Source organism: Phyllostomus discolor, chromosome 9 (assembly GCF_004126475.2).
Source record: "Phyllostomus discolor isolate MPI-MPIP mPhyDis1 chromosome 9, mPhyDis1.pri.v3, whole genome shotgun sequence".
NCBI classification, from domain to species: domain Eukaryota; kingdom Metazoa; phylum Chordata; class Mammalia; order Chiroptera; family Phyllostomidae; genus Phyllostomus; species Phyllostomus discolor.
This window is the reverse complement of record NC_040911.2, coordinates 50,262,032-50,278,557: the sequence shown is the minus strand read 5'-3', so window position 1 is coordinate 50,278,557 and position 16,526 is coordinate 50,262,032. Positions and strand designations below refer to the sequence as shown.

The window sequence follows — 16,526 nt, the reverse complement described above, 5'->3', positions numbered from 1 at the left end:
ATGTTATTTGATTTCTCTTGTTCTTGTCGGGCTTGTTGTATTGTTTATGTGAAAGGCAAATGTGCACAGACTTTTCACTCATATCCTGAATTAGTATTGATTTAGGCTGCTACAAAGTGGTAGGAAATGAGGGAAAAGAGATTCCTATTTCTCAGTCATGAGCCAATTCAAAATTCAAAATTTATGTTATTGCTTCCTGGGAAATTTCATCTCAAAATAGATATAAGTACCCTTTCTACTAACCAATAAATGATTATCTTGTGCTAATTCTCATAGTTCTATTATTCAACCTTCTTTTAGGGGCTTTTGGTCTTGCATTGAAATGGACATATTCCATGTATTTTCTGTGTTAAATAGTAGGTTCTTGTGTAAAATCAACACAGTTACAAGAAGCTGCTTTTATAAACAAACTGTAACACCCTCACATATATCCTCATGGGAGTGAATGTGAGCCTCTACATGCTTCTATACAAAACACACTATTAAATTTATTTGCACAGTTTGTATTTGTGTAACACACAAATGTGACACACATACACACACAGCCCCATTATCAAATAAAATCTAAAATAAAATTCTCTATAAGTTAAAATTAGCAGAAAGGGTTATATGTTTGTGAATTGCTATTAGGAAATGATAATGACAGTTTGGAAAAAATTGACTGGTCTTTTAGGGCTGCTTCCAGATATTTTCCCCTTTGGAAGCATAAGTCTTCACACAATATACTGTGTGAAGTCCATATACTGTCCATATACTGTGTATTTTTGCTCTGTACCACACTGATTTCTATGACTCTTCACTCTCACCAGTGAACACACACCCACACCCATTTTAATCAATAAACTAAAAAATGTATCAATCTTAAAGCACCATCAATGAAATTATTTGAGAACCAGGTCAGATTTTATTAATATTACTTGACATTTGTTGGTATTCAAAGATTACATAATCAAAAAACATGCATTGTAAAATTTTTTTAAGAACGCATCTCTTCTAGAAAAGTCTTCCAATTTAACAAAATTACATCTCATAAAGAATCTATAATAAATGAAGAGCTATTGTCAAAGTAGAAAAATAGTTTAAATGTATATGCAAAAGTTTTGTTATAGTAATTCTTAGTCTGAGATTCTACAAGTACTTCTATGTATATTTTAATTTTATTACATATTGGAATTATGAGTATAATATAAAGATTAACAACATAACAAAAACATTATGTGTATATTAGTAGTCTCAAGCATGCCCCTCCACAATCTTGAGACCATGTACATTTACTGTCATAGCTGGTATATTTAAGCTTATGTCTGTCATTCACAATTTTTTTCTGTTTATACGATCTGTCCCCCTTTTTTTCTTTTGGACTGAGTAGGTTTTTTAATTAAATTGTATTCCATTTTTTTTACTTAGTAGCTAAAACTCCATGTTTCTTTCTTTTAATGTTTTTTCCAGTTTTATTGAGCCATAATTAACTTATAACATTGTGTTTGTTTTAGTTATGCAACATAATGATTTGATATATGTATATATTGTGAAAATATTACTACTCAGTAAGTTTAATGGCTATCACCTCAGTTTCAATTATTTCTTTGAGGAGAGAACTTTTCAGATCTACTCTTTAGCAACTTTAAAATATACAATGCAACATTGTTTACTATATTCTCCATGCTGTATTTTGTATGTGCATATTGATTTCTTTGGGTTTGTAATATTTACTTCTAACTTGTTACTATCTACCTTCATGGCATATTGTATTACTTCACCTCCTATGAACCTTGGTATGGTATACTAGAATTTATCCTCTCTTAGCACTTATGCTATTCTTATATTTTATTTAGTATGTTGTAAAGCCCACAATACATTATTTTTTTACCCAGTCATCTTTTAAAGAAATTTATATAATACATAAAGTGCCTTCTATATTTACCCATGTAGTAACCATACCTACACTCTTTACTTTTTTTATACCAATGCATCCACATTTTCCCCTACTATCATTTCCTTCCACCTGGAGGACTTTCTTTCATATTTCTTGTGGGAGTATGCTGGTAAACTTTAGCATTTGTGTATTTGAAGTAGTCAATTTTACCTTCATTTTTGACTGGTGTTTACATGGTGTATCTTTGTCCATTCTTTTATTTTCATTATCCCGTATTGCATTTTTGTAAAGATTTTTATTTATTTATTTTTAGAGGGAGGGGAAGAGAGGGAGAAAGAGATGGAGAGAAACATCAATGTGTGGTTACTTCTCACATGCCCCCTACTGGGGCCCTGGTTGGCAACCCAGGGCATGTGCCCTGATTGAGAAACACACCAGGGACCCTTTAGCTTTCAGGCCATTGCTCAATTCACTGAGCCACACCAGCCAGGGCCCCCTATATTGTATTTTAAGTGACATGTAATAGTCAGCATATTGCTGGTTCATACTTTTTCTTTTCTTTTTTATTTATTCACTGTTCCAATGTCTTTTAATTGGTGTATTTAGACCATTTATATTTAAGGTAACTATCAATATGCTAGGGCTTGTCAGCCATCTAATTATTTGTTTTCCCTTTCTTCATTCTTTTCTTCTTTCCTTCCCTCTTCCTTTCATCCTTCCTTTTTTTCCTGTGAGTAGCTTGTGCATCTTGATTTATTTATAGTGTTTTGAATCTTTCAGTGTATTTTCTTAGTGACTGCTCTAGGTATCACTAGATATATATCATATATACCATATATATATGATAAGTTATATATATATATTTTTTATTTTGTTTTAACAGTTAAACTGAAGTGTAGAAAGATTGCTTCCATTTAGGTCCCTTTACTTTCCTTCCCCTTTTAAAAATATAATTATTTCCTTTACATATATTGAATGTTATATCAAATTATGTTACTATTTTTGCTTTAGTTATCAAATATGATTTACAAAATTCATTAGAAGGATAATCTATTATATTTAGTCTTAAAAAAAACATTCCAGGTTCTTTTCTTTCTAAAGTTCCAAGCCTTTCTTTGTTATCATTTTGCTTTTGTTCAAAGAATGACCTTTAGTCATTCTTAAAAGATAGATTTGCTAGAAATATATTCTTTTATTATTCTTTTATCTGGGATTATTTTTATTTCTCTTTTGTTCCTGGAATAAATTTCTACCAGACGTAGAATTCATGGGTAACAGTTCATTCCTTTCAATACTTGAAAATTCTGTTCTTCTTCCTCTGGTTGGCCTCCCAGGTTTCAGGTGAGATATCTATTCTAATATGTGTTAATCTTTCCCAATAAGTAAATCATTTTACTCTGACTAGTCATAGTTTTTTTATTTGTCTTTACTTTTGAGAAGCTTAAGTGTGGTGAGTTTGGAATAGATTTTTTAGGATGCATGAGCATTTACAGTGCTCTGTATGATGGTCCAGTATTACAAACAGTGCAATGCTTTTTGGAATGCAAGCCTACTTTTCACTTATTTTTTTGGCTTCTGAGTATTCCTTACTTTCTTTTCAGGCCAGTGATACATTTAAATATCTTCCCAAATGTTGAACTCAACATTTTTGTTCTTTTACTTTTCAGTTGTGAGAATTGTTCAGATTATCTAGTTGACCATATTGCCAACAGTGGACATCCCTTATGCTTAGATATTTAAATTTGAGACAACTGGTATTTTTAAAGCAACATGTCAGTGTTGTGAATAGACCCAAGACAATTTGGTTATGTACAACTAAGGTATTTTTAATAAATAGCAATAGTCCTTAATATTTTCAGAAAATTTAGAGCTATATATTTTCTCTCTATAACCTTGATATAAAATCATGTCTTTTAATATCTCAGACTACATTCTTTCAGAGATATAAATATTTACTATCAACAGGCACAAAAGCAGTAATATATCTGGTCCTATGTTCTTCACAAAGTCCCAGTTCCTAATCCTAAAGGGAACTTTGAACATATCTTCCATGAAACACCACAATATTCTATAGGTAAAATTCAGTTATACTTGATGTTAGTACTGGCATAACACTAATCCTATGGAATCAATAGCTAAATGCAGCACTACTGCAGAATCAGTTCTTCCAACTGAAAATGTGACAACCCATGGGGATTTAGGGGGAAAGAGCTCATATGGTCAGATTATGTGTTTGCACAAGGGCTCTTCCTGTGCTTAAACACTACTGATTTCATCAATTAACACTCAGTCTAACATTTATTTTACTAGATAATAAATCCCTGTGTTAATCTGAGATAAAGATGGCCAAAGCACTAGTAGCCTCCTCAGGAGTGTGGTTTTTTTGTAAGAAATACTGGCTAACCATGCCTGGAGTTAGTGACTCTTAGGAGGGCTGTCCTGAGATATCGATAAAAATCAGCTAACACACATGTGTCTCACATGGCCTATGCAGAGGCAGTTTTAGCTTAAACTAAAGAGCCCTTACAGATAACTTATTTTATGTTACATAGTGTTTACTTTTGTGATGAGTGACGTATGTTCATTTTGGATTCAATCTTCAGTCTTAACTCTTCTACTGATATAAATGCACATGCATCTATGAACTTAAAAAGTGGCTCAGAATTAAATTTTGGTAAAACCTATAATATAATATTCATTAAAGTTCTTACTTTTAAAGAGTCTCCTCTTGAAATTATATTAAAAATACACCCACTTTTGAAGTGTGAATAATCATTTCTTATTTTTTTTATATGTTGGAAATTTGCTTTTTGGAAAGTCATCCTTATTTAAAAAATGAATTTTTTACAAAATGCATTGAGTATTCTTTTTTTCTTAGTTATGCAGAATCTTTCAACATGTTTATTATTGTCTATTAGAACAATATATTGTATTCATGACATGTGAAGATGAAATAATTAATTTTTAGTGTTTTTCTGGAGTTGTTCAATGCTGATTAAATTGAAAGCTAAAAATGTGTAAGTCTTTGCTGACTTCCTAAGGAGGCTTCTTAAGGAAACTGATTTATGGGCCTTTCCTTCCTCTGTCTGGCCCCAGATTTTTTGGCACAAGTCATAGCTTAAAATAGGTGTTTGCCTGTGGTCAGACCTTGGTGCCGTTAATACCTATTAAATGCCTAATATAAGAACTTTTATTTAATATTTTGCATTCTTGTAGCATTGAGCTCTTTGCACTATTATTTCAGTTTAATGTTAAGAACCACATAAAGCAAGTATTATCAACACCATCTTGCAGATAAAAAAGCTAAGGCCAATAGCCATAGTTACATAAACTGTGGGTTAAATTACGATTTAACCATAGATCCTCTGATTCCAGGTTTTCTCTTTCTGTTATTTCACTGATACCTTACTTTGTATTTTGATGGCTTATAAAGTAGAATTGAATATAAAATGAAAACTTTACATGTCATTTCAGATAGCCAACTTATTTGCAAAACAAGCTTTTTTTGATGTCTGACACTTATCTGAAGTCTACCTACACAACTGCTTTTTGAAAACCGTTTCTCTGGTCTCTGCTCTGTTCTCTAAAATCCAATATTTGTGCCCCAACCTTTAACTAAAGCTTTAACTAAAACAGTTTTTTAAAGGAACACTCTAATATGACTTTATATACCATTTTACAAAATAACCTTTGAGAATATGGAGCATAACTGAGGAAAATATCAGGTAAAAAGACAAGGAATAAGACACCTAGAACATTATACTGTATTTTGCTGTGTGTAATGTGCACCCACGTTCTGGGCCCAAACTTTCAGGAAAAAAATCTTGTTTTAATTCTTTAATTCAATTTTTATTTATTTATATTTAGATACTTGTTTTGTATTATAAAGGAATTTTAGCATTTATTGGTAAACATATTATGGTACAAAAATTATGTAATAAATAATTATAAATCACAACAGATACAAGGTACAAGAAATTTTAAAAAGAATTAAAAACATTTATATGGGTATGGATTTAGTACTAGCCATGTATAATGTGCATCCTTATTTTTTGCTCAAAAATTTGGGCAAGTGAGTGTGCATTATACATGGCAAAATACAGTACATATCTCAGAAGATACCAGTAGTGGCCTTGAAAGATTAGGTACTTGGAAGTATGCTCCCAAAATTTGGGAGATGGAACACTGGAAAAATGAGAGGAATAAAGAAAAAATACCAATTTTGTAGAAATCCAGTTTTAACTCTAATACAGGGCTACTTTTAAATTTTAATTTGTCTCATGGAACATAAAGGCAATATTATAATGAGGTAGCTCTGTATATAGGGAGGATAATGTATGGATGTTTAGGCAAATTTGCCAGAGTTCCCAGTTATCTATCCCAGTCACAGGGTGGATAAGCACTGACCCTTTCCTCCCTATATGAAACTCAGCACCAGAATTATAGGCTCACAACATGTAGATGTTTTCATGTGCCCAAGCTGGTTCAAAGAGCTTATCTCCAAATATGATGCCTTTGTTAACATGTCAAACTCAAAATCAGAAACAAGTTAAACCTTCTTGTGTTTGTAAGGAAAGACCCTGAAATCTGTAAGGTACTAAAGAAACGATAGTTTGCCTTGCATTCATTTACATTGTAGTTCATGGCATTATTAGCTACCTTCAGCTATTTCAATAAATGTTTAATTTTGTCCCGTCTCCTGATTATCACATGTCATTTTCCAACAAGTCGTTTACTCTTTATAAACTATATTTTTATTTCTCTTGATGACAGAGAGCTGGATTGTCTGTTTTAGGAGCTGTCATTGTGAAGAAACAAGAGTAAACTAATTCATAAACCAGAACATATTCACCTCTGACAGGAGTGCTGATGGCTTCTATCTACACAACCATCAGAGCAGAACCCACTAGAACCTGGCTTCCAATACTTTTATTTCTTTTATTGTTGCCAAGGTATATTCCATCAGGTTGGATTTTTTTTAGAATTGGCATCTTATTTTATTGTTTTTTTATTGTTGTTCAGTTACAGTTGACCTGCCTTTTTCCCCATTGCTCTCCCCTGCCCCATACCCCCCACTTCATCATCAATCACCCCTCCATTGTCCATGCCCATCAGTCCTCTATTCGTGTTCCTTAGCTTGACCCTCCCCCTTCTTTGTCCTGTTATCTTCTCCCTCTTCCCCTCTGGTCACTGTCAGTTTGTTCTTTATTTCCAAGTCTCTGGTTCTGTTTTGCTCATTTGTTTGTTTTGTTGATAAGGTTCCACTTATAGGTGAGATCATATGGTATTTGTCTTTTAACAACTGGGTTGTTTCACCTACATCATATTCTCCAGTTCCATCCCTCCTGTCACAAAATGTAGGAGTTCCTTCTTTTTTCCTGTTGTGTAGTATTCCATTGTGTAAATATACTACAGTTTTTTGATCTACTCATTTCCTGATGGGCACTTAAGCTGGTTTTTTTTAAAGATTTTATTTATTTATTTTCAGAGAGGGAAGGGAGGGTGAAAGAGAGAGAGAGAGAGTGAGAAACATCAATGTGTGGTTGCTGGGGGTCATGGCCTACAATCCAGGCATGTACCCTGACTGGGAATCGAACCTGCGACACTTTGGTTCACAGCCTGCGCTCAATCCACTGAGCTATGCCAGCCAGGGCTACACTTAAGCTGTTTTGACTACTGTAAATAACCCTGCTATGAACATTGGGGTGCATGAGTTCTTTTGAACTGGTAATTTAGGATTTTTAGGGTATAAACGCAGTAGTGGAATTGCTGGATCAAAAGACAGCTCCATTTTTAGTTTTGTGAGGAAATTCCATACTGTTTTCCACAGTGGCTACACCAGTCTACTTTCCCACAAACAGTGTATTAGGTTCCCTTTTCTCTACAACCTCATCAGTAGTTGTTGTTTGTTGATTGATTAACGATGGACATTCTTACCTGTGTGCAGTGGTATCTCATTGTGGTTTTAATTTTCATCTCTCTAATGGTTAGTGATACTGAGCATTCTTTCATGTGTCTCTGTATGTCCTTTTTAGAGAAGTGTCTGTTTAAGTCCTTTGCCCATTTTTTAATTGGATTGTTTGGCTTCCTAATATGGAGTCTTATGAGTTCTTTATATATTTTGGAGATCAAACCCTTGCCCAAGGTATTATTGACAAATATGTTTTTTCATACAGTTGGTTCCCTTTACATTTTGTTGATGTTTTATTTAGCCAAGCAAAGCTTTTTATTTTGATGTTGTCCCATTTGTTTATTCTTTCCTTTATATCCCTTTCTCTAGGAGATGTATCAATGAAAACATTGCTACATGGGATATCTGAAATTTTCCTGCCTATGTTTTCCTCTAGGACTTTTATGGTGCCACATGTTATATTTCAGTCTTTTATCCATCTTGAGCTTATTTTTGTGAATGGTGTAAATTAGTGGTCAAATTTCATTTTTTTTGCTTGCAGCTGTCCAGATCTTCCAACGCCATTTATTGAAGAGGCTACTTTTACCCCATCGTATGCTCTTGCGACCTTTATCAAAATTAACTGACCATATTGACATGGGTTTATTTCTGGGCTCTGTATTCTATTTCATTGGTCTATGTGTCTGTTCTTATACCAGTACCAAACTGTTTTGATTATAGTAGCCTTGTAATATAGTTTGATATCAGATATCATGATCCCTCCTACTTTGTTCTTCTTTCTCAAAATTGCTGAGGCATGTGGGGCCATTTATGGTTCCATATAAATTTTTTAAATGTTTGTTCTATATCTGTGAATTATGTCATTGGTATTTTGATAGGCACTGCATTGGATAGTATGAACATTTTAATGATGTTAATTGTTCTAAACCACAAACACAGTATATGCTTCCATTTATTTGTTCTTCCTTAATTTATTTCCTTAGTGTTGTATAGTTTTCTGAGTACAGGTTTTTTACCTCCTTGGTTAAGTTTATTCCTAAGTATTTTATTAGCAAAGTGGGAATAGAGGGAACATACCTCAACATAATAAAGGCCATATACACGAAACCTACAGCCTACATCATATTCAATGGGCAAAAACTAAAGCTTTCCCACTAAGATCATGCACAAGACAAGGGTGTCCACTTTCACCGCTTCTATTTAACATAGTATTGGAAATTCTAGCCACAGCAATCAGACAAAAAATAAATAAAAGGCACTCAATTTGGAAAGGAGGAAGTAAAGCTGTCACTGTTTGCAGATTACATGATAGTGTACATAGAAAACCCTAGACTCCACCAAAAATACTACTTAACCTAATAAATGAATTTGACATAATGGTAGAATACAAAGTCAACATTTAGAAATTGAAGATATTTTTGTACAGCAACAATAAAATATCAGAAACAGGAATTAGGAAATTGATCCCATTTACTGTAGTAAGATTGGGGTGCATTTTGCCTGTCCTGCAGTGATTATATCTATTTCCTTCCTACATTCAGGGACTGAAATTCTAACCCCAGGTATTTTAGTCTTTTACAATTCAGCTGGCAGGCCTTGAACTTCCCCTAATCAGGAAATTTAGCCAACCAGAAATAAAACAATAGTGGTGGACAAGTTTTTATAGCAGTGGCACTGCACTAAGGGCTTGTCACAGCCTGGCTGTTTATGGAGCCTCCCTTCTATGATGGTAAAACTTTCTTTTTCTTTTTGAAGAGTGTGTTAAAAAGCCATATCAATGAGTACAAACTCCAGGAGACATTCCAAAGAAAGGTCCAGCTTTATAAATCCAAGGAAATTTTATGAGCTGTAAAATTTTCATGATTAAAAAGAAAGGAAAATTAGTTATCAAGACATTGCAATTTCAGATGCTGATTTTAAAACTCTTCTGAAAAAGAGTAAGGCAAGTCTTCAAGGAAAGGCATTTATGCTTCAAGAAAGAAAGCTCTAAAACAATACTGGGAAGGAAATGACATCTTACTGTACCAAAAATCACCTCAACAGAACCTCCTTCTGTTGCTCTGAAAAGTGATTGGCATTTTGGTTCCTATACAAAGACTGCCAGGATGTCTTCAAAGATATCAACTAGGGATAAGGTGTAGAAGAAAAAGTTTTTAAGGGAACTATTTAAAATGAATCACTTCCCATTAGGACACAATGCCAAATCTTTCCTCAAAAGAGATTGAAATAAAGTTCTAAGAGTTGAGTCGCCTTCCAATTTAGTGGGGGTTGAAAAAGATTTGTATTTGGGAGATGAATGTCATTCCATGTGACTGCTCTCAGTGGGGTATTGCAGCTGTCAAGGCAATGAACAGTGGTAAGAGTTGTGTTACAGATTACAGAAGGCTCAGTAAACAATGGGGTGTGCTTTACTGCAATAGAATTCAGAGTTCTGGCTCTTGAATAAGTGATCCTGATTGCTTTTTGTGAACAAAGTTTGTCTTAATTAAACCCAATATTTGTTCATAGTTATAATTCACAAGATTTTTGAAGTGCACTAAGTCTCCTTTTATAAGATTTTAGGTTATGAAAACTTGAGAGTACTGTGCATAATGCTTTTTAACTTTACAGTGAATTTTATCTACATCACCACTAACAGTCTTTTCTTAGATAATAGAGAATTGTTCTGTTGGGGAAGCACATTCAGTCTCTTGTCATTTTCATCCATGACTTCTAATTCTGTAGTCTGAAGAGTGTTAAGTAACCAAACCTCTCTTCTGAATAATAATAGTAGAATATGTCAAAGTGTTACAGGGTGCAGCCAAGTGGGAGGGCCCAAATAGGGATTTGGAATGGGGTCCAGAACTCAGGGTATCCAGGAAATATTAGGATGTCCTCTCCCCTCCCCTGCACAGGTGTGGGTTGGGGGAAGGGATGAATGGAGCAGGGCCATTGAGAGCTGTTTTGCATAGCAACAGCTTTGCAGCTAACCTCTGGTGTGGTCATTTCCATATCTATATACATTTAACTGGTTGCATAGATATGTTAGATAGTTGTGGCCATACTCTGAGCCAAGGGAATGGAAGTAACTGGGGGCAGGTCCCCCAAGTTACAGTGCCTGAGTGGGAGCTTGGAAAAGACTGGCTCCATGACATGGGGCCATGCCTGCCCAGACCCACTATGGCAGCCCAGTAAAGCTGGAAAGATATGGGAGTGCTGGCAAGTATAACCGATTGTGGGGGGAGTTGGAAATGGGGCTGCAGAGGAAGACTGGTGTGGGAGTTTAAACCCAGATACAGCAGCCATTGAAGAGAGGACCATAGCCAGTGTACAGAGAACCACTCCATCTTTAGCAGAGTGGGGACTCCCACAGCCCTGAGAGACAGAATCACCACATGGCTGTAGCAGAGAACTGCCTCTCTGCTTTAGCAGAGTGGCAACCTCCCTCCTTGCAGTCATTGGGGAGAGAGAACCATGTAGCTGTGGCAATAGAAAGGAGAGAGTCATGTGCTTCTGGCAGAGTGGGGACCTTGGCAGCCATCGAGGAGAGAGGACCATGTGGCTGTGGCAGTGCAGAGAACATGCATGTGGCTGTGGCAGTAGAAAGGAGAGCCATGCAGCTTTGCCAGAGTGGGAACCCCCACAGCTTTAGAAGGGGGAACCACCACCCAGCTTTAGCAGAGATCCCAGCAACCCAGCTGATGGTGCCGGGAGTCAAGGGAGGCTACCAGCCGAGACAGATTACTGGGAAGAACCAGAGGCTGCCTGAGCCATGGACTTCTATTTCTTTTCCTGAGAAACAGTACCCCTTTGCCCAGTCCAGTCCTGGGATGGAAGGACTGTGTGTGTTTGTGGGTGTTTTAAGGGACTTTGGGATTTTGATGAAAACATTAGGTCACCACTTTAAATCTGTACAGTATTAAATAAACATTTCCTTTCCTTTTCACGAATCTCTGGCATTGAGAGATGTCTTTCCTATATGGCAGCAGGAGGCAGACATAATGAACAGGGGGGGTTCCTTTCAGTAATAGCATATCTACCCAGGCCCCCCTTTGTTCTGTAACAAAAGCAGTTATCAAGCTTTCCTTCCTCTTTGTCCACTATAGGCTAAACAATTCAGGTTTCTGCCAGTCAGTGAAATATTTGTAAACACAAGTGTCATCACAGGGAAAATTTTCTGAGTTGATGTTGTACCCAGGAAGAAAACCAAGAATTCTACCAGGATAGTCTGTCTCCTCAGTTATAAGAAATGACACACTTTACTTTCTTGTAGTAATAGGTCTACACAGCTTATTAGAATCAGGTAAGGACAGAAACACAAACTGTTTGATAAGAGAAGCAGAATGTAGCATTAGAGTACAGACCTTAGAGCCAGGCATTCTACACTGGAAGCCTTGCCCTTCCACTTAGTAGCTGTGCAACCCAGGGTGAGTTATTTATCCTCTCTGTGGCCTCAGTTTCCTCATGTGTATAATGGATAATAATTGTCTCTATCTTACAGGGTAAATAGGGGAATTAAACAAAGTGATTTAATATATGTAAATGCTTACAGGTATGTTCAACCTTTCGGTGACTCTGGGCCACACTGGAAGAAGAAGTGTTGTCTTGGGCCACACATTAAATACACAAACACGAATGAAAGCTGATGAGCCAAAAAAAAAGTTTTAAGTAAATTTATGATTTTGCATTGGGTCTCATTCATAGCCATCCTGGGCCACATGCAGCCCAGGAGCCGCAGGTGGGACACCCCTGTTACAATAATACTTCATACATGGTAAGTGTTATGTAATTACTTATTCAATGAAAATAAAGAAGGAAAGTAGCCATTTAAGAAGAAAGACTTTTTATTTCTTTAGAAGTTGATAGGGAGCAATTAAAGAGTGGCTTCATAGGGCAAACACAGAGTGAAATTGTCCTTATTGAACCAGGTTTCAGGAGTACAGAGTTGCACCTTAAATTAAGCCATTGTTTCAGAGTTTAGGTTTAGGTTCTTTTGCAATACCCAATGGACCTAACACATACTTAAAAACATTTTACTAGTGAAAGCATTGTATGTTTGCCAAAAGTAATACATGATCTGTAAAAACATATAATATATGTAAAAACATATAACATATAATATACTATATGGTACTGACAATTACTGACACTCCTCATTTCTAATTCTCTTCATAAGACTCAAGTTACCCACTGAAATCATTCAGAGTTCTTTAGCCTATCAGCAAATGCTTTCTGTAATTTAAAAGTGGGAATTAAAATAGAGTTTTGGCCTGATATGAGGTGGGAGTGGGATCACAATAGGCTGTTTTCCTGCATTCTCACTACAATACACTCAGCATGAGAGCCATATGGAGTGTGAATATACATGAGAACCTCAACTCTTGACCTCACCTCTGACCAGGAGTCTGCTCCCTGGGGACACCACATTGAGGGGCTGAATCTCTCCCCTGACATGGAGATGTCATATGTTGCCTGTCCCCCACTCAGGTAATGGGAAATTACAGTAATTACTCTTGTTGGGGGACTTAGAACATGACAAGTTTTCAATGAGCACTCAATAATTTTCCTTATAAAAATACTTTAATGGAACTTTGATGGTGGCATATAACAGCTAATGAAGTCACAAATGACCTTAATAGGCTGATATTTTTTCAGACTTTGAAAAATAGTTACATCATACCATCAGTTCACTTTAATTAGAACTCAGGAAAGAATCCTTTACTGGATATGTCAGCATGACAAATGGTGGTCACATGCAGGGGTTTCAGGTATTAGATAAATATAGAGAAGGTACAATTCCATTATCTCAAATAAATGACCAATGTCATGTGTGATATATTTTGTTACCATGGCAGTAGGGTACCTGGCATCATTTAGCACAGTACCTTGTGTAAGGTATATATTATTAACTACATGTTGGAAACCAAATATCAAGGAGAGAAAAAAACTGCAGAGTAAATTATTAGTATTCTTAATATGTAATCTTAGAAATATACAATAAAAATGGTTAGTCTGATAGAAGTAAGGAGAAAACACAAAATTAAGCAATTAAAAAGAATTTAAATGGCCAGCATAATGTTAAAATAGTTCAGTATCATTAGGATTAAAGAGATGTAATTTAAAGAAAAACTAGATATCAATTTTTTACCTATAACATTGGCAAAAATGTGAACAGTGAATCCCCCTCTCCACTCTCCAACCTTGTAGCTTTTAGTCTTGTCCCTGGATTACAACTTGGCACCCTTCCAACCTTTGTTCAACAAGTTCTCAAATGTGCTAATAGACAATTTTGCCTCTAGGTCTTCTTCCTGCTGTTTCCTTTGCCTGGAAGGTCTTTCCCCTACTCTTTGCTCTGCTTAAACGCCTCTTCTCCCAATTTAAAATATTTCTTCATTTTCTTTTACTTACTAAAACTCGTTGTAATTTTTAATTACATCAGTATCTTGTTGCTTATTTTCTGCTCTAAACATGGGCAGGGACCATGGATGGTGTGTTCATGTAAGTCTACACAGAACCTAATACAATACTTAGCATTTTATACCTGTTCTATTTATGTTTTCCAAATGGGTGAATGACTTAATGAAGTGGAGTTATTAAGATTCTTTAAAAAATGTTATGCTTATGGCATGTTGAATCATATGAAAATATTTTTATCGGCAACATGGCCAACTATCACCAATTTCATAAGGTGATAATCATAAATTTATAATCAGAAATTTATAAATAGGAAATTTATAATCATAATTTCAGAGGACATTTTTAAGTATTAAAAGACATAGACATGTCTATACTCTTGCAACTTCTTTATCTAAGGATATATATATGTAATATATGTAATATATGTAAAAGGATATGCAAAGAGGTAGCTATACTCACAACCTTATTTATAATTTAGTGATAATTTAAAAATATGGAAACAGCCTAAATGCCAAATTCAGAAAACTAGCTCATGAACATGTGCATCCATGCACCAGAAATGCTTTGTGACCATTCAGAATTATGCTGTTTAAGAATATGTGTTGATAAGGTACATTTTACCACATGAAGTTAAAAGTCTATTACAAAGTAGTGTATATGATTTCTCTCTCTCTCTCTCTCTCTCTGTTGCACACACACATACACACACAGAACAAAAAGAAGTCCAGAGAAATATATCCCATTATATTATTATCAGTGGTTAATTTCTGGATGGTGGGATTACTGATTTAATTGAATATACATGCATCACTAGAGAAATCAGGAAAATTCCTTGAAAATATTAAGTGCTAGAGCCTATTAAAATGATAGATATATATGTTTAAGTAGATGACAGATAAATAGGGAAGAGAGAAAGTAGAATTAGAATTTAATTCAGATTTACACTTCAGACACTACCAAATTACAAGCAACTTGTATTTAATATAGTTACATAACAGGGTTCCTAATTTATAATTATAGTCTAGGCTAGTAAATCTGAAATTCTACAACTTAAAATAGCTATTCTTTATTTATTTTAAACTAAAAGGGCTGAGGACAATTAAGTAAAACATCCTCGATATTGCACTACAGTGCTTTTAGGCAAATGACAGATTACATATAAGAACATCCAATCCTTCTTTCTCTGAACTTATGGCAATCTTTATATTTGATCTTTATAAGAGAATTATAAAAATCTTATCTTTAATAGCTCCCTGGATATTTGTTTTTGAAAAATAGTTTAGAGTTGTAATTTTATTGTCTTCAAGGTGTAGAGACAACCTCAAAAAGCAACAGTGATCAGACAATGTAGGTGCCATCCATGGCAACAAAATGGAGACTCAATAAATATTAGTATTCTCCCTCATCCCAGCTAAGAAACTATTGGAACTTTTGCAAAGTCAGGATCTCTTTGGGTCAAGCATATACACTCTAACATTCCATCTACTTACCAAATTGTGTTAAACTCCCTTAAACACTATAGGAGGTTTTTGAAAATTACTGGCAAGAATAACAACATTTGTTCTAAGGGCTGGCAGTGAAAGGGGGCTAAGAGAGTGGTAGGGACATTCTCCCACAGTCTTGGCAATGATATTCTCCTTCTCAGGCCCTCAACGTTGAGAGGCAAGTGTGTGATTATAGTTCCTTACCTATACCTTATTTGAAATGGCTCCAAAATGTGAAACCTCTGAAATGCAAAATTATTATTTTTTCTTTAGAAATATATTTTTATTATTGAAGACAATTTTAAACCAGTGGTTTACAGTGAAGAAAGAAATACATACCTGTATTATAGCAAGAATGCTGTTGTATTTAAATCAGAGATATTTATTGTTAAATGTTTTTTATGTGTTTTTATTTTTACAAAGGTCTCTAAACAGTAAGTATTTCTGGGCCTTTAACTGCTTCCAAATAAGCAAAAGTAAAAATTCCTACAGAAAACATAGCCCTGACCTTTTTGTACATATAATTCAAACAAAAAGTTAGCTTCGAAGTGGCATCTTATTATATAATCATACTAAAAATATGCAGTAATATATATTCCTTTGAATGTCTTTCATTCAGAAACATTGTTTTTCCTATTTGACTATCCTACCAGTTACAAATGGATTATGTTTGCCCTGGCTGGTGTAGCTCAGTGGGCTGAGCACAGGCTGTGAACCAAAGCATCACAGGTTCAATTCCCAGTCAGGGCACATGCCTGGATTGCAGGCCATGGCCCCCAGCAACCACACATTGATGTTTCTCTCTCTCTCTCTTTCTCCCTCCCTTCCCTCTCTAAAAATAAATAAAATCTTTAAAAAA

At 35.0% G+C, this 16,526-nt stretch overlaps 1 protein-coding gene and 1 long non-coding RNA gene across 2 annotated transcripts in view; both read left to right on the top strand.

The window, feature by feature from the left end:
• Nucleotides 1-16,526, top strand: part of PIEZO2 (piezo type mechanosensitive ion channel component 2) — a 427,386-nt gene that overhangs the window by 109,101 nt on the left and 301,759 nt on the right.
• On the top strand, nt 12,424-15,991 carry LOC118496733. The gene is made up of 2 exons (XR_004899289.1): nt 12,424-14,454; nt 14,494-15,991. It is a non-coding gene; the product is annotated as an uncharacterized LOC118496733 (long non-coding RNA).